The 27,683-nt window shown below is 41.4% G+C and overlaps 2 protein-coding genes across 3 annotated transcripts in view; one reads left to right on the top strand and one right to left on the bottom strand.

Moving 5' to 3' along the window:
* Positions 1-9,495, bottom strand: part of raly (RALY heterogeneous nuclear ribonucleoprotein) — a 93,793-nt gene extending 84,298 nt beyond the window's left edge. The window contains exon 1 of one of the 2 annotated variants that reach the window (XM_012879889.3): positions 9,357-9,495. The gene's annotated coding sequence lies outside the window, so the exon portion shown is untranslated. Of the gene's footprint in view, positions 1-8,945; positions 9,157-9,356 lie in introns of those variants that run through there. The other variant, XM_021307235.2, reaches the window with a different exon arrangement.
* The window catches only part of LOC118567219 (nuclear factor 7, brain-like), a gene marked incomplete in the record, with an annotated part of 854,268 nt that overhangs the window by 192,596 nt on the left and 633,989 nt on the right, over positions 1-27,683 (top strand).

The following is a 27,683-nucleotide window of genomic DNA, read 5'->3' as shown; positions in this document are numbered from 1 at the left end:
TTCATGCTGCTGGAATAAATCACAAATATGTCCAGATTTTCTAGATTAAAAATGGTTGTTTGTTGTTTTGACTGGTAAACACATTTGAGAAACAGAGTATTGTTAAAAACAGAGACTGGAGTTTGTAGTTTTCTAGTTTTACCAACAAAAACAAGCCAGTCACCACTAACTAAGCTCACATCAGAGCTCAAACGATCCTGTGCTGCAGCCCTCAGGTTAAAGACTTCTGCCTTCCTCTAAGCTCGCTAAATATTTTAGACACTTTTAGATGCCGTGCTAATATTTTATGTGAGAGACTTTCTGCGATTATCAGCCTTTTCATGCACGACTTCAGCAGAAGACAAAGCGCTCAGGATTGATGGACAAAGGGTAGGGACAGAAGAGAAGCCTAGGAGCTGAACTACACGGGCTCGTGTGACACGCCGTGATCAAATACAAAGTTAAGGTTGGAGCAGACGGTTTAAGATTCTCAGGCAGACGTTTGATAAACGACGTGCCGACAGCGCTGTCACCGTGACTAACCTAATGGATCAAAGGCTGCAGACAAACCCCAGGGTCCCAGGAACTGCGTGCGGCAGCCGGGTGAGAGGACCGAGGTTTATGATGAATAAATGGATGATGGATGAAGGAAATGGGAGCCAATGCGTTTGGCAGCAGCTGAGCTCCAGATATCAACAGGGAAACACTTGACGGAATAACATCCATCACGGGTGCAGCCGAGCGGAGAAGCACAGAAATATCTGCGGATATTAGGGCCAGTTTATGAGCGTCATCTTCACAGTGTTAGTCCTTTTAGCGGCCAGTGCTTGTGCAAGATGACGTAATGCTGAGAAATACTGCAGATTCTCCAGGACCTGCCTGTGCACAGAGAATATTTGTTGGTCCGTTGACACATTGTCCCAATATTCTCCACAAATTATTCACAAAAAAGGGGAAAAAATAACAGCAAAACCAAAATTGGCTCCAAGAAAACCTAGAACCTAGTCATAAGCACTGCCGCTTGCAGTAGGAAGTTCCTTGTACCAGTCACTACAAGGATAAGCTAAGATACAATTACATTTTATTTATATAGCGCCAATTCATGATACATGTCATCTCAAGTCTCTTTCCAAAGTCAGACTCCATCAGGTCCTCCAGGTTGGTGAGAAAGTTTCCTCTCTAAGGAAACCCAGCAGGTTGCATCAAGTCTCTCCAAGCAGCATTCACTCCTCCTGAAAGAGCGTAGAGCCACAGTGGACAGTCGTCTGCATTGTTGATGGCTTTGCAGCAATCCCTCATACTGAGCATGCATGAAGCGACAGTGGAGAGGAAAACTCCCCTTTAACGGGAAGGAAAAACCTCCAGCAGAACAACAGACATACAGACAATGGATGGATGGCAGAAGTTTAAATTAGGTGGCGATATAGGGCTGGATCTGCTGCCCTGTAAGGTTTCCTGGTTCTCTATCAGCTCCATGCATGAGCAGTGGCGACTGGTCATTAGGAGAAGGTGGGGCTGCGCTGCCTACAAGTAAAATCAAAACGTCATTATAACAGAAATAAATATTTCGATGTGCCAGAATATACTGTATATATTTCATTTACAGTATATTCACCGGAACCAGCTCCTCTCTGCTGATGACAATATTTAGCATTAGGAAAAAAATCAACTGTGCATGCCCAGAGTTTTGTGGCTATGATGCTAACGGCACAAGTTTAATGCTAGTTGGGAATGTCTTCTCTGTTAATGACAGTTTAGGAAAAAGAATATATTTGGTTTTAGGATCCAATGCACAACAGCTTTGATCTACATGTATATTTAAGTTTTTGGATGTGGTCTTCCACAGCTAACTCTCCATCCCTGATTTTTTCCATATTATTATCATATGTCCTAGATTTCATTCTCAGCATCTTTTTATTTTAACAAGAGTTTGTCTTTTTCCGTCCTGTGCATCTTCAGCACTCACATTAAAATGTTTATTCTTATATCCTGTTTTTACTGTGGCATTCAGAGCTCAGATGATATAAGCTAAGCTGAGGAGAAGATGTCACCTGAATTGTGAACACATGAACAGTTGATACTGACCAAAAAAAGGTGTGTAAAAAACAAAGAGAGAAATAGATTCATCTTTAGAAACTGTGTTAATGGTTCTTTGTGCCGTTTAGACTTCAGTAAGGACCATGGGACACATCAATGTGCATTTTGATCAGCCAATCAGATCTGATGTGATTCTGTAATAACCCTCATTTTGTCTGAAATAGTAATGTAATAAAATGCTTGAAACATAGTTTTATTGAGCTAGATTTAAACTAGACATGTTTATGTCTAAATTCCTCTAAAATTACAATTATTTCAATGTTTGTTAATCCGATAAAGACGATTGTTTAACGAAAAGATGTCAGCTGAGCAAGAAAACATGATTTTCAATTTGGTCATTCTGAAACATTTATGGAGATTCAGAGCAGAAACCAACATGTAGTTCTTTGATCCTTTTAGCCACAAAAAGAGGAGCAATAAAGAGAAATTATACATTTTGTGACAAATGAGATGGCCGATGATGATGAGAGAAAGAAAAGAAGACAGAGAAGGGAGGACGGCTTTCTGCTGAATCAGGGAGGTGGCAAAGTTTCCAAAGACTGAAACTCCTCAGCTTCTGCCTGCGAACGGAGCCAGGCAGACCTCCACAGTTAATTTACATTAATGAGAAAGCAGCTGAACATTTCAGCAAAGCCACAAAGAACTCAATAACAGACGGACGAGGAAAGAAAGATGCTGACTTAGACGCAGGAGGAAAGATTAAAGACGAGTGAGTCGGTTAGAAAACAAGCAGTGAGCCAAAAAGCTCTCCAGAGCCGGTCCGCTGCACAGAAACGTATTCATGAGCCGTCATCAGAACAGACCGCATTGTCAAACAGAAATTTACAAAGCTGCTGGTTTCTGGTGAGGTTCAGTTTTTATGGACGATAAAAAAACCATCTGATGGATCACAGAGTAACGATCACGATATATCGGAATCTGACTCGTCTTTATTGTCACTGTGCTCACGCAGGATCCATAAGGAAGCTTAGTTTTCACGGTTTCCACAGTACAAAGGAGTAAAATCACTAACAAGAACATTTTAAATGGGGTTTGAATCGGAGCAATTAAGTGCAGTAAATAGTCTAAAGAGGAGCGATGGCTTTGACAGCTCTGAGGAACAAACTGCCTCTTAAGAATCGTTACTATCTTCATGCTACTGTAATGACATCTATCTGTTAGCTGTGACTCTGCTGAACCCTAAAAAATAAAAATAAAAATGTAACACTTGTTCATCGCCTGTTTGTTTGTTAGTTTTTTCCTCGTTATGTGAACCGGAGTGGCCAAAGAGAAATTTTGCCACGGTGACAAATAAAATACTGTTGAGTCCCGATTCCTGATTTTGGTGCGACACAAAATTCACTCCGGTTGACAAAAAACACACAGACACAAGTCAGGACTTAATGTTTTCAAACTGTTCTTCAAGAAATGAGTTGAATTCACCAACAACACTTTCTGAGAAAGTCCAAATAGTCCTCCCCCATGTGATCAGATTTAGATGTTGGAGTTAAAAAGACAGACAGCGCTCATTTCAAAGAAAAATGTAAGTTACTGTGCAGCTGCATGAAAGTATCAGAGAAACACTCTCTGATACTTTTTAAAGCATAAAAATAGATATTAGCAAAGAAATTTAAATATTTAAGTGAACTGATGCTCAAGACAAAAAGACAGGTAGCAGTCAGTTTGCAGGATGATGGAAAATACTGAGCATTTGGTTGATTATGGGATGCACAGTGGAGCTGTGGGTAGCGCTGCCTTGCAGCAAGAAGGTCCTGGGTTCAAATCCTACCCTTGCCCTGGGTCTTTCTGCATGGAGTCTGCATGTTCTCCCTGTGCATGCGTGGGTTCTCTCCGGGTACTCCGGCTTCCTCCCACGGTACAAAAACATGACTGTTAGGTTAATTGGCCTCTCTAAATTCTCCTTAGGTGTGAGTGAGAATGTTTCTTTGTCCTGTCTGCCTCTGTGTTTCCCTGTGATGGACTGGGAACCCCGCCTCTCTTCCATTGACAGCTGGAGACAGGCAACAGCCAACAGGGGATCAGCATGGTGGAAAATGTATTACGTATAGAGGATCTTTCATCCTGCGTCTAATACGTAAGCAGAACGTTTTAAACAAATATTCCCTTCTTTGAGTCCATGTTGCTGATTCTGTACCGCTCCCCTGAAGGCAGCGGTACAGACAGACTGTGGGAAGGGAGAAGTCAGCAGTGATGGTGATGACTCTCTTCTGAACTCGTCTGCTGTATTTGGAGTATCAGGGAGAGTGGATCCCACAGCTCCCCGTGTAGCTTTGACCTCCCAGGCCAAGTCCTTTCTTTCCTGTGCCATGCAGCTCTGGTATAATGCTGGTGAACTTAGACACAGGATTCTTTCTATTTGGGCTCTCTAAGGGTTCACAAACACTCTGGAGAACAAGCCCACCCCTCTCAGCTTCCCGAGGAAGAAAAGCCTCCGTTGAGCCTTCTTCAACTGGTTTCCTTATATAGGAAATTTTTGACCAATCTGTATAATCTGACCCAATCTGTATAATATGATTGAACTTGACTTTGTAAAGTGCCTTGAGATGACATGTTTCATGATTTGGCGCTATATAAATAAAATTGAATTGAATTGAATTGAATTGAATTGAATTCACCAGGTCAGAGATGTTCTGGGTCCGGGACCAGTTAGAGGAACTTGATGTTATCAACGCGCCCCACTGAGTCTCTGAGTGTCAGCAGCGAGGCGTGTTCTGCCTCCAGAAATCAGCAACTACCTCCTCGGTTTGCCTGGTGTTCAGGACAAGGTTACTGTCTGAACCCCACCGGGTCACAGCTGGTGGATCTCCTTTCTGTGTGCTTCAGATGTGGGCGACTGGGGCTTAGTGTGTGGTGTAGTCACCTTGTAATAAGATGGTTGTGGGTTTAATTCCTGCTACTTCCTGTCACATAGCCATGTGCATCCTAGTTAGGTCTTAGGGTACTGCAGATGGGACAGGGCTGAAGAGTTAATGATGCTGCATCCTTAGCTGATCTCCAGACCCGCTGGGTTGGTGTCCTTGATGTTTTTAAGAAGATCCTCTTGTTCCTGACCACCGATGTCAGGACAGCAGTGCAGTAATCATTGTAGAAGGTTATGGCTAATTCATTTGGGTACTGCAACAACGGTGGAAGATCTGAGACAGGCAGGAACTTGGAACAGCTGCAGGCACTGATGAAATCATTTCAGAGAAACGTCTGCCAGCTGCTCCACACGTGATCTCAAAGTCTAGCCCAGAACCTTATCTGGAGCTGCAGCTCTACAGGTCTTGATCCGTTTTAAGGTCGCAGACCCTGGGTGCTGCAGGACGAGAGGTTGATATTGCTCCTCTAGCTAAGACAAGTGTCAATAGAAGCTTTAGTTGGTAGCTTTTGTAAAACTGTATTTTTTAACATAGTTGGTCAAACTGTCACTATGTCCTGACAGAATAATATGTGACAATCATAGCGGTCCTGGTCAGACCCATCAGAGCCAGGAGGAACGAGTTAGCAGTGTCAGTCACGTGGATGTACGCTGGTCACGTACCGCCGCGTACCGCCACGTACCGCCGCGTACCGTCGTGTGATAGGTATTTATTTCAGACACACAACTATATAATAAATGACAGTATATGTCCATGTAACATAAATTAAAACAATCTGAAAAAGGGTGTATTTGGCAGAAGCAATAAGCTTATAATGCCCACTCTCCAAAGCCAAAAAGATAAAAAGATGGCTACCTTTTATAATACATACTAACATGAGAAAAATAATTATTCTACAATAATAACATTTTGAAAAAAAAGGTAATGCACCCAATATGTTACTGCTCTTAATTCACATGATTTATAATGCAAGCTCAAGCTGACACCAACATCCACGCTGCTCTCACACAGCGCAAACTGCAGGAGCAAGGCTTCAGACAAAAAATGCAAAAAGTAGACAAAACTGGTGAAAATAAGGGCAGCACACAAAAAGTTTCACAGCTTAAAAAAAAAGAACAAATGTAATTGAACGGAAGCGAAGTCCTTTGATGAGTTTCCTTTCCACAACAATCCTGGATGCTGACAGACGAACAGACATGAAGCTACGATTGCAGAAACAACCTAACGCTGCAGGAAAAGTGCCAATTTCTCCAGCACCACCTGCTCAGAGAAGACAGACAGGTAAACAGAGAAAAAGCGGGCTTAAAATGAAGAATTGGACCGAGCCCGAAGTAAAACGGTGGTAAACATCGGAGCAGCTCCACTGTGGGGGAGAAGCTGTGCAGGAAGGGCGAGGAGGAGCGACCTGTACGCTGTGCTTGTTCAGAACTCCCTACTGCAGCTTTAAGGTGTCAGCAGGCTGGGATCATGACTGACCTGCTGCTCTCTGCCCCTTCAGTCCATTAGAGTCCTCACGCCTCTGCATGTTCTAGCCATTGTTCTTGTATCTGGTGTATCTGGGCCGACCATTTGAATTTTGCTTGCATTGGTACCAAGCGAGCCTGGGCACGATATGGTTCCTCCACACTTTAGCCAATTCTATATAGCCACGCTGGACAAACCCTGATGAGCACCCTGTGATGTGACTGCTTTAGTTCAGTCAACTAGTTTAAAAATCTGTCGCATTTGAGAAAGAAAAATTAAAAATTGTGAAGCAAAAAAGGACTTTCTGGAGGCTTTGATGGAGCAGTTAGTGCCTAAGAATGGTGAGGTGAGTCACGCCGCTATGAAACTGTTAAAAAGATAAAAGGCAAATAAAAGCTCATCGGTTGTTAAAGAAAAGACAATCCAAGGAAAAGAGGACATAACGATCAACCAACAGACCCATTAGAATATAGAAACATCTTTGAGACTTCACACTCGCTTCACAGCTGCCAATTTTTATATCTAGTAGCAAAACAAACAAACAAACTAAACTTAATTATCCACACGTCTCACATGCTGGTGTTAAATATTCATTTCAAATCATGTCTCCCTCTTCTCAGCATGCAGCTCCCTTTCCTAGCTGTAACAGTGCATCTCAGTGCAATATGTGCTACAGCCACTGTGAAGCAAAGCACACATAAAATGACCTTAAAGTACGCGTCAAACTCGCGGCTCGCGGGCCAAATCCGGCCAGTCAAGGAGATTTATCCGGCCCTCAAGAGCCAAAAAAGGCATATCATGTCATAATGTAGAGGCATATATCCTTTTGAATTGTATTAAGTGGCTAAAGCTTTGCCTCCTGTAGCAAATGTTATTTTTTTTAACTGTGTAGTAACAGCATCCTGCCACTAGATGTCAGGTTTTCCACAACACGTTAAAACAACTCAGAAATGTCCAGAAAGAGAAGAAGTGATACAGAATGATGAGTTTAAAGTGTAACTCACCACAACAACTTAACTTTCAGATAGACTGGGTCCAAGGGTGCAAATTTTATGTTACTGTGCATTTTTTATACTTCTATGGGAACTGAAATGAAATTATAAAGTTAAAAGTATCATCTATACACGTGTAACCGGCCCTTTTAACGACTTCATGATGCCAAAGTGGCCCCATATAGAAATGAGTTTCACCCCCCTGCCTTAGACCGTACAGGGACGCTGTGGTATGATCTTAAATATTCAGCTGGCCACATAATAATTAACCGATACAAATGGAAAATTGAGTGGATGGAAAAAGTGCGGTAATGAAAGGTGCACAGGCAAGATGGAAAACTGCAGCCTTGAGGGGATGATGAAGCGAAGACCAAAACTTCAAAAAGTTTATATAAAAACGGGGACTGCACCTGGACCAAGAACTTTAAGAACCATAAAACACGGACCTCTCCAGAACACGGACTGCTACTGTCGTTTGAACGTTTGAAATAAGTCCCCCTGTGTGAAATCCTTCTAAACAGCATGTTGAGATATTCACTGTTACACTATATAGCAAATTTATTTATGAACAGCTTTAAAACAATCACAGCTGAAACAAAGTGCTTATCAAAACAGCAAACTATAAACATACATTAGAAGAAGAAAAAAAGGCATAAATAAAATCTAAAATGCTAAGAAAGCCTCACTGATGCTGACAACCAAAGAATAAGTTTGAAGACAAGTTTTAAACGCAAGGAGCTCTGTCTCCTGTGAGCTTCTTTCTGGACCTCGGTACCTGCAGCCGGGATCATTCAAACATTTAAAAATGAGCATAAAAAATCCACCAACAGTTGTTTTCATCCTGGATAACTCTGTTAAAAACCCCAACAACACATCGGTGTCTGCGCACAGTGACCAATGTGCAGCAGCATGTATTCATCATCAGCAGAGGCCCTGAATAATTAACACGTTTCAGCATAAATTTGAGTTTATTTATTTCTGTGTGACATTTTTCTGTTTCCCATCAGCGCAGCCGCCTCTGCTGCAGAGAAAGCGCGCATGAAGCATTAGCCTTCAGTGACTGAGTGTGTCAGGGCTCCACTAACTCACTATGATAGTTTCCATTATGGCTCTTTGCTCCATGACCTTTTGTTCATTTCTACGCTGGATGAAAGTAAAGGTCTACACTCGCATCTGTTGGTATGTAGACCTGAGAAAAACATTCAGAGTGGAACTATCACTGCTGGATTGTTGCTCCTGTAGATGATGTTGCCATTTATTGTGTCCACCTGTAAAGATTTGTTTTGGGATTTTAAAGAAGTCTTCTTTCCTTAAAGTTTTCAGCGTGAATGCCCAAAAGCTGCTCATCAAACCTTTCAATCAACAACACCAAAAAAAAAAATAATATATTTTTATGCCAACGCTGCTGAATGCAAACAAATTAAGATGGGAAATTAACCAACAAAAGAATATGCTCAATTATCCAAACAAGATCTTTCAGCTCCTCCCGCTCTGCTTGAAGCAAGCCGGTCCACTCGTGGGGAGAAAAACACGAGCAGAAACTCAGACTTACCAGATTTCACGGCACCAGCAGCAGAGAAGAGGAGCCAGACTTTAGAGAGAAAGAGCAGCAGCACAACAGCGGCGCCATCCGCATCCACGCTGCGCTCACACGGCGCAAAACTGCGTGCGCAAGGCGCCAGAGAGAAAAACGACTAAAAGTAGACCAAACTGGTGAAAATAAAACCCGCACACAAAAAGTTTCATGGCTTAAAAAAGAAAAGAACAAATATGACTGAAAGTCCTTTGATGAGTTTTCCTTCCACAACAATCCTGGATGCTGACAGATGAATGGTCATGAAAAAAAACTCCAGCAAATGATCGCGGAGCAGCGGAGAAAAGCAACAAATCACAGCAGAAAGAAAAGAAAAGAAAAGAAAAAGAAGAGAAGAGAAAAGAGAGAAGGAAGGGAGGAGCGACCTACCGCAGAGGGAGCAAAAAGCGGCTAAAGATGCGGAGGAGACGCAGACAGAGCGCAGGAGGAGAGGCGCAGAGACCGGGCTGCAGCTCCGAATGAGCGTCTGTCGGTGCAGAGGGAGCGGACTGCAGCTGAGAGCCGGCTGGAGCGAACCACTGAGCCGCTGCAGGGAGGGGGGGGGGGGGGGGGGGGGGGGGGGGGGGGGGGGGGAGAGCGGGGACCTCTGCGCCGAGTTTGGCTCCTGGATGAGATCCTCCTGCAGGGATGTTGGTCCAAAAGTGTTTTACTGCCCCACTGGTGTTAGAAAATGCTGCTTTTATCAGACATTCTCCTCATTTCTACACAATTAAACCTGTAATGTATTTGTATTTAAAACTAATTATGTGTACATTCATTACGCGTTAACCTCCTAAATGTTTTCATATTTTACTTCCCAGCTGAAACTCTGTGATATTATTTTCCAGTATAAGACTTTTTCTCTTTACTTTAGAGCGTCTGAATCCTGATAATCTGGAGAATTGAAGCAGGGAAACGTCTGAAACGTGCAGGTCAGATGAGAAGTTAATGAACATGCAGGGCAGCAGGTCCTCAGAACCTGGAGAAAAAGCAAAGTACAAAGAGTGAGTTCTGACTCTCAGCAGGTGTTAATGAGATATGGATCATGACTGGAACCACAAGGTCTTGAACGCAGGTGTCTGAAATGCTCTTCCTCTACAGGGGATTAGACTCAGCCTGTAGGGTGAATAGCTCCCTCATCAAGGAGCAGCTTTCAGTAAAGCCAAGAGTGGCCCAGTGGATCTAAACGGGTCCTTGATGGTTTAGATGTGGTCCATGAGGCAGACACCCCGTCTACCTTTAAGACCAGGCTTAAACTCTCCTTTGTGACAAAGCTTCTAGTCAGAGTGTCTCATGTTACCCTGAGCTACCTCTATAGTTATGCTGCTATAGGCTTAGGCTACTGGAGGACATCAGGGTCTATTTTTCTCACTCTGCTGAGTTCTCCTACTGCTCTCCAATTTGCATTGTTTGTTTTTATTTCAGCTTTTAACTTTTTGTTCTGTCATTTTTCTCTTCATAGAAGGTACACCTGATCTGGTGTTCTGTTAGCTGTGACATCATCAGGGAAGGCAGATCATCCTCTATTACCATCTAACATAGAAAGTACTCCTGGGTCAATGTGAGCTTCTGAGCTTTCTGTGTCTCTGCTCTGTCTTCTCTAACATAGAAAGTACTCCTGGGTCAATGTGAGCTTCTGTGCTTTCTGTGTCTCTGCTCTGTCTTCTCTCACATAGAAAGTACTCCTGGGTCAATGTGAGCTTCTGTGCTTTCTGTGTCTCTGCTCTGTCTTCTCTAAGCCCCAGTGGGTTGAGGCAGATGAGCGTTCACACTGAGCCTGGTTCTGGTTCTGCTGGAGGTTCTCCTCCCTGTTAAAGGGGAGTTTTCCTCTCCACTGTCGCTTCATGCATGCTCAGTATGAGGGATTGCTGCAAAGCCATCAACAATGCAGACGACTGTCCACTGTGGCTCTACGCTCTTTCAGGAGGAGTGAATGCTGCTTGGAGAGACTTGATGCAACCTGCTGGGTTTCCTTAGAGAGGAAACTTTCTCACCAACCTGGAGGAACTGATGGAGTCTGACTTTGGGAAGAACCTTGAGATGATGTCTTTTTAATGAATATACGCTATATAAATAAGATTTAATTTAACTGAATTGAAAAATAACAGGAATTTAATCTTGCATGTCTGGCTTACAACTTCACCAGAGAAGCTGGGGAAGAAAATGGGGGACAAGCCTGTGAAGGACTAAGCTCTGCTCTGCAGACTTTTTAAATCCCCTTAAATCTGATGTGTCCAAACTTTGGCCCCGAGGCCATTTACGGCCCCCGGACTACTCTTAGGCCCTCAACTGCAAATTTAAGAATGCTACAAACCTGGTCCTTGTGCACCGGTAATTGATCAGGATTATAATTAGAGGAACAATTTTAGTGACACAGAGACATTTTAAAATGGAAAATTTTAGAAACAACATAAATTATTCTATTAAGCACAACTTTTTGTTTCTTTGTGTTTCCTCAGTAAATAGCGCCACAGACATTCAGCGATTTAATCAGAAGCCGACCTTATTGTACCTACTTCTGCAAAAATTTAATTTCGACCCAAATCCTCGTTCAGCTGCTGGGAACAAACAAAGATCTAAAATAAGACGACCCCTGACCTCTTATTTGAAAGCTGTAAGTGTTTCTTTCAACAAGGCAAACCTACAAAAGCATTTTCATGTTTTGAATGTAAAATGATTTACACATCCACTTATGTAAAAGATGAAGAGTTTTAGTTAAACAACAATTATCGTGTTTCTTCAGGCCTGTGAGCACTTTTGACTTTCTGATTTTGGACCATCGGTCAAAAGGTTTGGAAACAACGCTTTAAATCTAAATACAGTTGTTTTTGCAGCGTCCTCAGCGTGTTTCCATCTGCTCCAGATTCTGCTGATCAACACATTTCTCATCTCTAACGGACTCTGGAGGATCAGGCAGGGCCTCTCCTCTCTGTGTCCTCCGCCGTCTCCTGCTGCCTCGGCAGCTGTCTTCGCTTTGCTCGTCCTGCAGTCGTTACCGGTTTGGGCCGATCTCCAGAGGACGATCAGGGAGGCAACAATGGTGGGTCAGTTTCAACCATGGCAGGACCTTCCATAAAAACAAGGCATGAAACTCCTGGGATAATAAAATTACCTGAAAGAGGCTTTTTTTACACCGACGATAAGATTACAAACTAAATCTGTTTTTTCTTTTTTTGCTGTGACTTCACTTTTCTTACTGAACTGTTAGTGTGCCCTTCGGCAAAGAATAACAATCAATAAGCCTCTCGTAGAAAGAATATTTGCATTTTGTTGTACATTGATTTTACTGTAGCTGATCCGTACTGAAGTAATATACAAGCAATGATTGTAATGCATAAAATGCAGTCAGACTAATAAATAATGCTAGATGTAGAGACCTTATAAATTAACTTGTTTTTAAATTAAAAGGCTCCAAAATTTCAGCATCTAATGCAGCGGTCACCAACATCTGGCCCGCAGGCACCAGGAAGCCCCCAAGGACCACATGTGAGGCCATCAAGCCCGTTCAAAAAGTAGCAAAACCCTCCAGTGAGCTGCATCTAAAATGTTATTTTATTTAGTTGCTCTTCTTTTTTAATCATACTTGTATTTACATAGATTGAAAATGATAAATGCATTAAAAATAGGCATATATTACATAAAGTTAAGGTGAGCTCTGACTCTTCTAGTTCATTTGACAAATTACCAATGAAGCAGCTCTCAGCTTCTCAAAGGTTGGTGACCCCTGATCTGATGGAATGTAAAACAGCTAAAATAGTATTCATAGCTAAAATAATTCACCCTGAAAACTAAATAAGGAAATAAGGAAGAGAACAGAGATGGTTGTAGAGGGGAGCTGAATCTAAAATTGGAAAGTTGTCTGGAGAACTTTGAAAACAATGTGTGCTTTCTTTAAAGGAATACAATTATTCTAGCAGATGAAATACTAACAACAATCAGTGAAAAATGCATGTTTTTAATTAAATATAAAGATGCAGATCAGTTGTTTAATCCTGGACAGTAACGAACTACATCAGCTAAACTGTTGCTCAATCACAGCTGAAAACTAAATCGTAAATATTGTAAATAATTCAGCAGAAGTTGCCTGAGTTTCTAACGAGGTGGGAATATGAAAGTTTATTCCATCTGCTTTTTAAACACAGAGGAAGGAACCATCATAACTGAAGATGTGACTTGTTAACATGGTCAGAGTTGTAGATCAAACCTCCTGTATCCTGCCACATGCAGACGTTTTGTTAAATACAACAGTAAATGTTGCATGACTTCCTCTTCCTCTGTGCAGAGATCCAGACTCCTGTTGGTGCTGCTTGTTCAGCAGCTGCAGGGCTGCAAACGCGGCACAATGCGCCGTCGGCTTGACATTGTGAAGTCTAAAACTGCTCACGTTCTACAGAAGCCAAAGGCCAACCTGCAATGAAATCACACAGAGCTCCGGTGAAGCTTTCAGTGGAGTCAGGCTGAGGAGAAGTCAAGAAAAGATGTCGGGTTTTTTTTCTTTTCTCTCCTGTTTGTTTTCATTTATGTCGTTTTTCTTCTCAGTAGCAGGGAGAGAGAAAAACACGAGTCTGTGAGGGAAGAAACTTAACAGTGATGATAAAAGATTCAGTGTTTGGTTTAAAACGAACCAAAAACATGCACAGAGGAAGTTGTTTGAGTAAAAGTCCACCGCAGAAGTCATTTTTTACATTTTGTCTCAACTACACGCTTCTTTAGGACGGTTGCTCTGCTGGATGCTGGACCTCCACCCCAGTCTGACCTGCATCTAACAGTTTCTTCCAGGGCTGTCCGGGTTTGGCTACATCCATCTGCACAGAAACAGGTGAACCCCCCCCTCCTGAAAAACAGCCACCCCCGCAGCATGATGCTGCCACTACTGTTTCTTTAAGGGAAGGACACAGAACAATGTGAAGCTTTAGGTTTGGGTCACACCTGCCTTCATCAACATGTTTGCCGCGTCTCCTTAAAAGCTTGATGCAAACTGAGACAACAGGACTTCCTCTGGGTTTCTCTGGACCATGGCCTTCTTCTTGGCACCCAGTCACTGAGGTGTGAACGACTAAAAGCTGTCCTTCCAACAGATTCTGCTACCTGAGCTGTGGGTCTCTGCAGCTCCTCCAGAGCCACCATGGTCCTCCTGCTTCTCTGATCAATGCTCTCCTGGTCCAGCCTGTCAGTCCAGGTGGACGTCCATGATCTGGTAGGTCTGCAGGAGGTCCATCCTCTCTCCTTCAGATGATGGACTGAGCAGAGCTCTGGATGTTTGGGACATTGGTTCTTCTTCCTGACTTGGCCACCAGGTTCCTTGGTCTTCATGATGATGGTTATTCTATGACGTTCTCCAACAAACCATTTAAGCATTTAAGGAAACTGGCAATGCGGCAGAATCTGAAAAGGAAGGCCGGGTTTCAGCTTTGAAAGTGATTTTTAAATAAAGCGCACAGCTTTCTGTGGTTTTATTCTGTCTTTGTGCTTTTGCTTCATTCTGAGCTCCAGCCAAAACAAAAGCTGACCGTGAAGCTCCCACCTGCTCTAGTCCAAACCTGAGCTGCAGTTTCTGTATTATTCTGTGTTTGATCTCATTTGCCAGATTGTGATGTTGTGACTTAAGGGTCATTTAAGGGTTAGAGAAATATCAACGTTAAATATGTTATTCAGTAAAAAGAGTCATCCAGTGATGAAGAGCAGTGATGCAGCAGATGGGAGAGTGTTTCATGTTGTCCTGTGGGTGTCATGATTTTGTAGAGTGAGAATCCAAAGGCAGACAGTAGCGGAGGTGAACCAGTGACAAAAAGATGAAACCAGACTGTTTAAAACTAGGAGGAGAGCGAAAGCATGAGGAGCAGGTGGAGTTGATCAGAGGATAACCATCACACAGGCGAGGGAGAACGACAGGGAGGAGAAACAAGACACAAAATATAACTAAACACACGCTGAAAGAATAAATAACTAAAGAAGACATGATCCATATTTAAACACCCAAGAATTGTAAATTTTGTCAAAAACTTTCCCTTGTGACAAAGCTTCTAGTCAGAGTGGCTCATGTTACCCTGAGCTACCTCTATAGTTATGCTGCTATAGGCTTAGGCTGCTGGAGGACATCAGGGTCTATTTCTCTCACTCTGCTGAGTTCTCCTACTGCTCTCCAATCTGCATTGCTTGTTGTTATTTCAGCTTTTAACTTTTTGTTCTCTGTCATTTTCCTCTTAATAGAAGGTACACCTGGTCTGGCGTTCTGTTAGCTGTGACATCATCAGGGGAGGCAGATCATCCTCTATTACCATCTAACATAGAAAGTACTCCTGGGTCAATGTGAGCTTCTGAGCTTTCTGTGTCTCTGCTCTGTCTTCTCTACCATAGAAAGTACTCCTGGGTCAGTGTGAGCTTTTGTGCTTTCTGTGTCTCTGCTCTGTCTTCTCTAACATAGAAAGTACTCCTGGGTCAGTGTGAGCTTCTATGCTTTCTGTGTCTCTGCTCTGTCTTCTCTAACATAGAAAGTACTCCTGGGTCAATGTGAGCTTCTGAGCTTTCTGTGTCTCTGCTCTGTCTTCTCTAACATAGAAAGTACTCCTGGGTCAATGTGAGCTTCTGAGCTTTCTGTGTCTCTGCTCTGTCTTCTCTAAGCCCCAGTGGGTGGAGGCAGATGAGCGTTCACACTGAGCCTGGTTCTGGTTCTGCTGGAGGTTCTCCTCCCTGTTAAAGGGGAGTTTTCCTCTCCACTGTCGCTTCATGCATGCTCAGTATGAGGGATTGCTGCAAAGCCATCAACAATGCAGACGACTGTCCACTGTGGCTCTACGCTCTTTCAGGAGGAGTGAATGCTGCTTGGAGAGACTTGATGCAACCTGCTGGGTTTCTTTAGAGAGGAAACTTTCTCACCAACCTGGAGGATCTGATGGAGTCTGACTTTGGAGAGAACCTTGAGATGACATGTGTTGATAATTGGCCCTATATAAATAAAACTAATTTGAATTGAATTGAAAGATTATGACAGGGGGATATTTTACCTTCCTGTCTACCATCTGTGGGAATAAAAAAAAGTTGATTTCCTCAGATATCGTGAAAAATAACATCGTCGTTTAATCTTAGAAACACTATGAAAATTAAAAACGTGTAATAAAAGTTAGACATTCAACAAAGAACGTGTCGGCCATGAAAAGATAACAAACATTGTAAAAAAGTATAAGAAATTTAAACATCTATACTTAATGAAAGATGACCTTATAAAAAGGTGCTTTTATATAATCCTAATTAGGATAACTAAACTCACTAGGTAACAGATGGAGACATGATTACCTCTCTTTAAAAGCACCTTTCTTCATTTAGACATCATTAATGCATCCTCCACAAGGATTAGACAGTAAATCCCGCATCTTAAACTTTCTCCCCAAAAACCTCAGAAAGTTTCTGTTTCCCAAAATAATCCCAGTTTGGCCTAAAACTTCGGCTCCTAATGAGTCGAGGAGATGTTTGCTGAGCAGACGGGGTTTATCTGGTGTGAATAGCTGCTCACCTTATGTCCCAAATCCACCCTAATACCCACGGCTGCTCTCTCCTGTGACGGCTCCCAGGTGTGGGAGGCCGAGTGAAAACATTAGCATAATGAGGCTAATAAAAACGCTCTGTCAGTGGGAGACACGCTGTTAATACGAGGGTGCAGCCATTACATTTAATCGCTAAGTAAATCAAATATGTATGCAGCCACCTTTAGGGGTAATTATCCACTATCTTCTACTCCTCATTGCTTAAAGAGAAGAAAGTGAGAGGATTAATTAATGTGTTTGTCAACCAGTTAAGGCGACCCTGCAGGCGTTGAGCAGGTTCACATAAAAAGGATGGATGGATGATAACAGAATAGGTCTCTGCTGTCAGCTGGTCGGGGTTCTGCACCCACCATCATCCCTTACTGACCAGCCATGACTCAAGGCGAGGGAATTTCATTGGTTCAGTCACTTATTAAAGCATTCATCATAAGGCTGACATGTTTCACTCCTTTCTCAGCAAACACTGGGAACATATGCAGCTTTAGCTGAGAACCTCCTCACTGAAGCTAGAACTAGAGCTGCACAATAAAAAAAAAATATGCGTCTCTTTTTATCCACAAGCTGAGAGGTGCAGTGCATGAGAGATTTGTTCACTGTGAGATTGCTCATTTTATTTTTAGGTTGTTTTATGTATTCACAAACAATCCTCAGAGTAATGGTAGCTCTTAATTACGTTGTTTTAGAAAAGATAAATGTTATTCACAGAGCATTCTAAGGTGAAATTATTTCTGCAGCTTTAGTAACGTAATTTTGGTGAAGATAAACAAAAAATAGGAATGATGTTGAATAAGTATTCAATTCAATTCAATTCAATTTTATTTATATAGCGCCAAATCATGAAACATGTCATCTCAAGGCACTTTACAAAATCAAGTTCAATCATATTATACAGATTGGGTCAGATTATACAGATTGGTCAAAATGTCCTATATAAGGAAACCAGTTGATTGCATCAAAGTCCCGACAAGCAGCATTCACTCCTGGGGAACCGTAGAGCTACAGGGAGAGTCGTCTGCATTGTACATGGCTTTGCAGCAATCCCTCATACTGAGCAAGCATGAAGCGACAGTGGGAAGAAAAACTCCCAATTAACGGGAAGGAAAACCTCCGGCAGAAGTATGTATAAAAAGTGGAGAAATGTATAAAAGAAGTACAGTCCAGAGGAATATTTTATATTACTTACAGAAAATGGCTTCAATAATAAACATTTTAGAGGAAAAAGTCATAGAAAAATAAACACATAAATACTTTAGCCATGATAGATGTGGTGAGAATTGTAAATACTCAGTAGCATAAATGGTCATCTAGAGGTTTTTGTGTGACCCCGTCTCCTCTCTGGCTTTTGATTGCTGCACGGAGAGCTTCTCCCTTTCCAGGCTGGTGTGTAAAACCTAGATTGCTAAATAAAATGGATGTATTTTGTGTAACCATAACACAAAACACGATCAAAAACCAAAACATCCAAGACAACATTTAAAAACGTTTTCATCCTATTTCCGTCTCCAACTAACTGTTAACCTGAATCATCTATAACTGGTCATGAATGGAAAGGCTTAAACGGCATTAATAAGCCTTGCTCTATAAACTCTTTCAACCAATCACACCTTATCAACTGTGGTCCTTTTCATTTTGATTGTTCAAACAGGCCAGAACTCTAACATTCTAAAATCCTCTGATTTTTGACACTTCACATCAATTAAATTTTATTTATATAGCTCCAATTCATGATACATGTCATCATCAAGGCTCTTTCCAAAGTCAGCTTCCATCAGATCCTCCAGGTTGGTGAGAAAGTTTCCTCTCTAAGGAAACCCAGCAGGTTGCATCAAGTCTCTCCAAGCAGCATTCACTCCTCCTGAAAGAGCGTAGAGCCACAGTGGACAGTCGTCTGCATTGTTGATGGCTTTGCAGCAATCCCTCATACTGAGCATGCATGAAGTGACAGTGGAGAGGAAAACTCCCCTTTAACAGGGAGGAGAACCTCCAGCAGAACCAGAACCAGGCTCAGTGTGAACGCTCATCTGCCTCCACCCACTGGAGCGCAGAAGCTCACATTGACCCAGGAGTACTTTCTATGGTAGAGAAGACAGAGCAGAGACACAGAAAGCACAGAAGCTCACATTGACCCAGGAGTACTTTCTATGGTAGAGAAGACAGAGCAGAGACACAGAAAGCACAGAAGCTCACATTGACCCAGGAGTACTCTCTACTTTTTCTGCTCTTTGTTGGATTGCTTTCCTTTTTCTTGAAGACGTGACATTCAGCTGCTGTTCATGTCCAGGAGATGGAAATACACAGAAAATTATAAAACACCTCCAAAAATCCCAAAAAGCTGCGGATCAAGACTGCCTTCGATTATTACAAAACTAAATTTCACTTAGAAGGAGAGTGTCAAGAAATTTAAACTAGGAACTTTTTCGAAAGATTACATATTTTATGATTTCCTTTTTTTATTCTCTGCACACCACAGCAGCCCTCCATAAAACGTTATGCTTGGCACGCTGCAGTCGTGCCACTGCTGTTCTCCTGGCATCTCCCAACCTCAGATTTATCTCGGCTGCGGATCAACACCCCGCCATCTGACGCCGTGCGTTGCTCCTGGTGATGTAAGGCTTGACAGCACCTACTAAGACACAGATATGACTCTACAAAGCTCTCTAGACCTTCCCTTCTTAAAATAATCTGAAGGTTGTGTCAAGTTATTATTTTTTATTTATTAGGTAAATAATTTCTGCATTTGATGTGCATCTCAACATGTTTGTGCTTCTGAATCTTTTCCCACCTGCTTGACATTTATGAAAAGTTGAATATGCTCCTCGTGCTGACTCGGGGGAAATTCATTCACAGAACCACCACCTGTTTATCTTTTCCTCTAAGCCTTTTTTAAACTATGAATGTATTAAATGGTATATTGCCATTCTTTTTTATGATTTAAGTAACTATTAAATCATTTAACTTTTAACTTTTAGTAGAGATGCTTTAGAGATGCTTTATAAAAAAAAACTATTCTGGCTCGTTCAAACTCGTTTTATATTGAACATAATATAAAACTATTACCATCTACCATAGAAAGTACTCCTGGGTCAATGTGAGCTTCTGAGCTTTCTGTGTCTCTGCTCTGTCTTCTCTAACATAGAAAGTACTCCTGGGTCAATGTGAGCTTCTGTGCTTTCTGTGTCTCTGCTCTGTCTTCTCTAACATAGAAAGTACTCCTGGGTCAATGTGAGCTTCTGAGCTTTCTGTGTCTCTGCTCTGTCTTCTCTAAGCCCCAGTGGGTGGAGGCAGATGAGCGTTCACACTGAGCCTGGTTCTGGTTCTGCTGGAGGTTCTCCTCCCTGTTAAAGGGGAGTTTTCCTCTCCAATTAAAAAAAATGACTGTCTTATTTTACTATTAGAATCCAATTGTAATATATGTAATATAATTTGTATCTGTCTACATGGCTTGGTTGATTTAACTAAACATTTGTGCTTAGAAATGTGTCCTGTTTGTCTTGTAAAATGCTTTAAAATATAATTTACTGTTAATCAGCACTTCATCAGCGCAGTGAGCTGAATTTAATAAATTCATTAGTTGTAGGTTTTCTTGAAGGACAGAGTTGGATGCCAGGGCAGTCGGGACAATCCCAACAGTCTCTTACTTTATGAAGTTATAATTTCGGAGGAAGGATATAAAGGTCAAAGGTTAGGAAACTAAATTGAATCAAGGTGAGAGGTAAAGTTTATAGGTTGAGGGCTTTAAAACAAAACTGCTGCTCTTATTGAAGGTTTGGTGCTCGGTCTGTATCTACTGGAGAAAAACCCACTGCATGCAGGCTTTTGTCCTCTAAACAGCACTAACACAGACAAAATAAAGTATTCGTGGGAATATTAGGCTATGAGAATTACTGTATTTTTTTTTCAAGGCAGGCAGACTGACGATCATGTGTGAAACCGGCTGTCCTCAGAACAAGGTTATGTTAGAGTCCGCTTGTTAAGTAAAAAGTGTTAAAGGTGTAAAATCTCATCTCTCAGCTCTGGATCGCCTGACGTTTAATTTGGGCTTTAAGGCACTAAATTCTACCCCGTGTGGATTAATTTTCATATTTAACTTTGCACAGTTGTTACATAACACTGTTAAACTGGATTTATTTTTCCCATCCATCCATTGCCTATATTCACATATCCATGCAAGGAGTCTGTGATGAAGACGTCTTCATAGCAGGCAGCATTTTACTGTGGTGACTTGTGCAGCAGTTAAGCAGCAACTTTGCCCTTTATTAAATAAACCAGCGCTTTAACTGAAGTTGCTTTTTAAGCAGAGATTTGCACATAAATAACTTTTTGGACAAAATAGGTTTTAACTATTCTTTGAATTTTCGTTGCGTGTTTTAGTAGTTAGCATGTAGCCTTTAGTTCCAGGCCCTGCACAGCCGCTCCACGTTAAATTTCAGGTGCCTGTGAGGAGAAATGAGTTTTTACTTGGAGCAAATGAGGTCTAACGTTTCGTAAAATGTCAGCTTTTGGCCGGCGGAGGCTCAAAGTTGAAGGTAGAGGCAGGGCAATAAATTACATTGTTTTTAAGATCTTCTGTCCGTCTGCTCAACTTTTACTCTGACCTCTCGTTTTATCCGTACCTTAGATGATTTTGTTTCCAATCCGTTATTCTGCTCACTGCTGGTAACTCTGCAAACACAAAAAAAATCAGACAACTAAAATCACTTTGTTCACCCACGTCCAACAGATTCTCTTTCTCTTATTCTTTGGTTTCAGGTAAGGAGTCTTGGTTCATTGCTTAAATGTTAAAGTTTTCCTTCTGTTGCTTTTAGTTTTTAACCAGAAGATAAAGACAAATCTGCAATCAATCATCTGGACGCGATTCAAGACGGTGCCGTCATGGATGCAACGTCCTTTTAATAATAATAATAATTGAACTTTATTGATCTCACAATGGAGAAATTCACTTCTGCATCTTAACCCATCCCCTTGGGGAGCAGTGGGCTGCCATGTGCTTTGCCTGGGGAGCAATTGGGGGATAAGGGTCTTGCTCAGGGACCCAGAATGGCAGCCTGTGGGAGTTGAACTCAGAACCTCTGGGACCGAAGCTCTGTGCTCTAACCACTAGGCCACCACTTCCCCGTGGATGGTAATGCTTCCTGATTTAGTGGCCAATACTCAAATCAAAAGTTGCTTACTATTACAATTTTTTTCAGTTTTTAGTTTTTATAACACATTTCTGCATTTTCTTACTTCTTCAATGGTATATGCTGTTATTTTCTGTTCCAACAAGTAAAAAAAATGAAGATATTGTAGCAACTTCGGCAAACCAATGGTGTTGTTTTCTTTCCCATAAAATGTTTTTTTTTGCTGTAGATTATAGCTGGCTGTTCTGCTTGTTTGTTTCTTTCACATTGCAAATGTTGGAATCCAAAGTCAAGTTCATCGTTTGTACCCACAAACTTCCCAAAAATGTTAATTCTGATGATATTTTTTTCCTTTTTGACTGCTTTGAGGCTAAAGTAAAGTAAAATACAAATTTGCCAATACCACGACTATTTTAACATCCAGTCAACCTAAATCAGATCAGGGTTTTTATTTTCTATAAATGTGTATATGCATTGTCTCTGCTCAAACTTTAACCCTACTCAGATATTTTTTAACGTGTTCCACATTTTACAGTCCAATTATATACCTTCTTTTTAAATCAAAACCTAACCCTCCCTGTTGCCTTCTTACATGTTGCATTACCCCACAGCTTCATCCTGTGGAGTGATTAGTAGCTGAAAGTCTCTCAGATGCTACATGGACTACTTGTTATCTCCTTGTTCTCTCCTCATGAGGTAGAGATCAAAGCAACCAGTAATTAACTAGGTTCACACCACTGCAGGCTAGCGTAAGGCCCCAGAAACAGCTCTTGCTTCTTAACGGCTTAAGCTAACACACACACACACACACACGCACACACACACACACACACACACACACACACACACACACACACACGAGCCCCCTTTAAGATCTGCATCTAATTTCCCATCAGCATCTCGGCTCTGACAGTAAATCAGGTGGAGCTGGTGTCTGTGTGTTAGATGAGAGGTGTCAGATGTTTTTGTGCTTTCATCGAAATAGTTTCTTCCATTTTGTTTGGGGTTTAAAGTTAAAGTTTCCAAAACAAAACCATGAAGAAAAAGACAGAGCTGCAAAATACAGAGGGCTATTTGGGTCACCCAGAGGAAATGAATGATGGAATTTTTTCGTTTTTTACAATCAAGTAGATATATCTTCAATTAAAAACATAGAAACATTGAGAACATAATAATTCTGTTGAGCGATTATGTTTAGTGATCTGTATTGAATCATTGAGAACCAGGACTGTGACATAAACGGTGGATGAATATCTTAGATACTTACAAGTATGGAAACCCAATAATGATTGATAAAACGATTGATAAACAAAAAAATAAAAAAGCTAACTTTACAATTACCTGTTTGCAGGTTAGTGCGACCGCGCCCAACACTGCAGAACAGAAAATATGGAGCAGAAAGAGAACGTCAGATTGGATAAAAAGTGAAAAGCGATGCATCTTAAAGAAGCTGAGCATCTGATAACATTTTATTAAAGGGACCCATGATTAGTTGAACATGTTGGCCTAAATATGTTGTAATTTTCCCATTAACTTAAAAAAATGCTGCTTGTGATGTGTGAAAAACTCACAAAACTCTCCTGAAACGACTCTCAGGACTACGATCCCCCCCGTCTTTGGTTCGCTGACCCTGTCTCTGTGCATCTGCTGCAGCGTCCCTCCCTGCAGAACAAGCCGGTTACCAGAGTTTCCTGAACCGGGCTTGGGCTGAACTGCATTCCCTGTTGGAGCAAATCACAAACTGAGGGAAACGTGTTAACTTTTAGACATGATCTGATTGTGTCTGCTGTGCGCTTAACGATGCCACATAAACCCCTCGTTGGTCCTGGCACAGATGGTTGTTGGAACATGTTTACTTTTTGTTAACACAACACTTCATGATGTACAAGCAGATAAACTGGGATGTATGGTAGATAGGATATATGCACAATTTCTGACACTTGGGCATAAATTGGGCTCTGGGGGCCCTTTCAGGCTTCTGGGGTTCTGGTTCCCCTGGCGTCTGCCTCGGTGCTCTGGGGGTCTTTGGCTCCTCACAACCACTATTGACAATTTTTCTTATGGATAAACCTTACGTACACAAACACACTCTCACAAACACCTACAGGTGCTTAGATCCAGGTACTTACAGACTCACTTGTATCCAGATAAACCCCTATTATTATCTTCAGCTGTCGCTTTATGCATCTTGTATTAAATAATACAACATTTTTTTTCAGTGATAGTATCAAAGGTGTTGTTTGTACCTGTGATACTTCTTTGGTTGGTTTTGCTGTTCTTTTTATTTCTCTCTTTGAAGGTGTCGAAGCACGTTTTGCCTCATCTTATTCTCTTCCTTTTCTTTTCCTTTTACTTTCTGTTTCTATGTCCATTGATCTTGACATAATCCCAAAATAATATCTAAAGTTTTTTGCAAAAATGTCAAGTGGACCTCTATGGCGAAAGCGTTAAGGCTCCACTTGTGAAAATAAATCTGTTGGGCTCTGTTTGGGATTAAGACAGCAAGTCTTAATGCTACACTGCCAAACAGAACATGTTAAAAAAAGAAATAAATAACCCGACTTTAATGCAAGACACTGTTAATGTAAAGCTATCACACATTTCTGCATCTAATGTCTGTCTAATCCATGCTGCTTTATGCAGTTCAGCACCTGATATTAGGCCATAGATGCAGAAACGTTTTATCTAAGCGACCAACTTGTTCTTCAGAAGAGATTTCATCACAGCGCTGCTGCACTGTGGTCCACACGGACAATTCTTTGAAAGTTTTATTAAAAAAATTTATTTTAAATATACATTTTGTAAGAGATTTCTAGTTCCTAGGTAACGTGAGTGGAATATTAGTCAGTGGCTCTCCTGAATAGATTTCCCACTAATTTACTCCCACTGAAACTGTGTACTTTACTCATGCGTCTTGCAACTCGCTGACTGCCTTTTAAGCATGTTGCAGCGACCTTTATGTTTAAATGGATTATTGATCCATTTAGTTTGCTGGATAAAGCAGCTGCATAAAGCCACACCTGGAGGTTTTCTGTGTTGGACCTGGTCCTCTACCAGTAGATCTAAACTCATTTATTCTTGGTAGGCCGGTGTCATCCGCAGCTTTAGACAAAGAGAGAGAGAGAGGTGGAGTTCATCCTGAGCAGATGGCAGGACCCTAATGGCTGCTTTATGTTTGACGCATGTATGTTTTTGCATGGAAATGAAACATGTGGACACAATGTCTGCAGCATTTATGCTCCATGTGGCTCTTCCTCTGAAATAGCATTATTCTCCTAGACTCTAGAGGGCAGCGTTGCACTCCTACACTAAACACCCCACTATATCTAGAAGTAGAAAACTGCTGTTTCCAACCTTTAAGTCTCTTACCTTCTTCCAAGAGTGACAGCGATTTCTGTTAACAATTTGTTGATCACGGTGATCTTTTTGGACCGAATCATGAAGATGTCTATATTTACGAACCTCCGGCCAGAAGAAGCGCTCTCTCATCTGCCATGTTTCCTGTGTGGGACTGTCCGCGTAGTTAGAAATTTTCCCAGGTGCGGAAAGTTTCTGATCTAGCGGATGCGTCAAGTATAAACCAGGTTCGATAGGACAACAAAAAGACACAAAATGAACAATCACACAAAAACACACCCAATGGAAATTACAGTAGCCAACTCAACATGCAGGTTTTTGAACTGTGGATGTACTATTCATGTTTTTGTCATGTCACGCCTGGGTTCTTCATGCCATGACTCTCTGTTAAATCACCTTCATTCTGTCCACCTGTGCCATTTATTGTCTCCCTGTTTCACCTGCGTGCAGCACTTCATAAACTCTCACCAGCCTCTGCATCTCTACCAGATTATTGGTTGCCTTGTGCCAGTTGTAATGCAGCGTTGTTTGATGGATGTCAGCTACCTACTGGATATCTGGACAAAGACGTCTCCTCTGGCTCACAACAACAGATTCACCTAAACTTTTTGCTGCGTGTTACATCAGCCCTCTTGTGAAGGACCAGGGCGTGAATAGTGACCATGTCTTTGGATTGTTACCTTAATTGTGGAGTGTTTCGGTGTCGTTGAGGCCCCAGGCGAAGAAGAAGGAATCTCCCATCCCATCTCTGTCTTGACGAGGTCAGGCTGTTCCCCTGCGTACTCCATGAAAGTGGGAGTGAGTGTTATACCAACTTGGGAAGCCATCATTAAGCATAAGCGCCTGAACAGAGCTTGTGAATTGTCTCCAAGTTGTTTTTGAGCCTTTTACATCCTGAGGCAAAGACCTCCAATGTTAAAACAAAAGCAGTGTCAGCTAATCCCATTTGGACCTATTTAATTGCAACGCTTTCACATTGACTTTCTAATAAGTTTTGGGAATAGTACTTCACAAAATATATGCACAGTGGTTAAGTTTCTAGCATTGTTGTCTGGAGCCTTTCCGCTCGCCGTTTGCATGTTCTCCCCAGATACTAACATGCTCGTTAGGTTAATTGGCTACTCTAAATTACCCTTTGGTGTGGGTTTGTGCAACGCTTTGTGTCTCTGGACGCTGGCGATCTTTCCAGGTTGTGCCGGCCTCTGCCGCAGAGACTGCTGGAGATGAGGACCAGCCCCATGCTCAGCACTGCAAGGTTTAAGTAGAAGGAATGTTAAAAGAAAACCAAACATGTTTACCTGAACAACTTGCAAATTATTTTACAAAGAGGGGTTAGGATAAAGATAAGTGTCATTTTACTTCAGTACGCTATGCATGCTGTTGTCTCTCTGCTTGGGTATGACAAAAAAGACTAATCTCAGGTTCAGAGTTAGCACAGTTCTACACATTTCATGTTCATACCTAAAAAATGATATATTGTCTTTATTTATTCCTTTCTAACAATGTTTTTGCTGCATCCTTAAAATTGATGTGGGGTATCCCTGAACTTTTATCCATGGCGGCATCTCAGAAAACCTTTTGGAAGATTATTTTTTTTTTTTTACTGAAACTGTGGGGAAAAGATAATTTCAAATTGATCAGATGTCTTTACTGGATTACTAGTGTTATTATTGGTATTAAGTAGAGAAAATATTTCTATTTACTTACTCATCTGAAGTGCTAGTAAGTTAGGTAAAAATATCAGAATTTGATCAAAAGTAAAAATATGGGTTTCAAGTATATGCCTGTTCAATTATGTTCTTAATTTCCAAAATAAATGGGAGCTTCATATATTATTTTCTTGTAACTGGTAGTTAAAATATTTGTTGAGCAACAATTCAGATGACAAAATCTCAATGAGGCAAACAAAAAATGATACAGACCACATTCAAAGCATCGTAAAGTATGTTGGATAAAATAGGAAAATATTGTGTAAAAAGTGAGAAAGCAGCACATAAAACATTTTATAATATTTGGAAATTATCTTTGAGACATCCACTAACTTAGTTTTTGATGTCTCAGATGTCTGTTGCATCTGTTATTCACATTTAAGCAATGCTCACTTGGTATAATTTCAGATTTTGTAGTGTTGTCGCAGTTAAACAGGGTTCCAACATCACCAGGGAAAAGTAAACATATTTGATTTGTGTATAATCTGCTCCAGAAAAAAAAGCCTATTTCAGACAAATAATTTTTGGTGCTGACAATAAATGACTAAATCCGCCAACCCGGCGCCAATCAGCTTAAATAGCGTCCTCTCCGGCCATTAATGCTTTTTGCTCATCTGTGTGACTGATTTCACACAGGTACACATTTTAGACTAAAAGCAGGTTCCCAGGTAATGTTGCCCATATGTTTAAATAATACAAGTGCTTGTAACTGGAAATGCCTTAATTTTAATTCAGTTGAATCATAAGTTGTTTAACGTGTGAATTAAACTTCTCAGCCATTTGTCTGTCATGAGGACCACAGCTGTACCGTAGCGTCTCTTTTGTGCAGGATCATTCTCTGCCTTTGACTCGGTGTCTATCTCTGCTTTGAACGCGTCGTAGTCGAGTCAAAGGAGGAACTTTCCTGGGTTTGTTTATGGCTCTGGCATCAGCTGTCCTTGAACACGAACCAATCACCTAGCGTCGTCGGACAAAGGGAGCCTATTCAGC

Source organism: Fundulus heteroclitus, chromosome 20 (assembly GCF_011125445.2).
Source record: "Fundulus heteroclitus isolate FHET01 chromosome 20, MU-UCD_Fhet_4.1, whole genome shotgun sequence".
Taxonomy (NCBI): domain Eukaryota; kingdom Metazoa; phylum Chordata; class Actinopteri; order Cyprinodontiformes; family Fundulidae; genus Fundulus; species Fundulus heteroclitus.
This window is presented reverse-complemented; position numbering and strand designations above follow the sequence as displayed.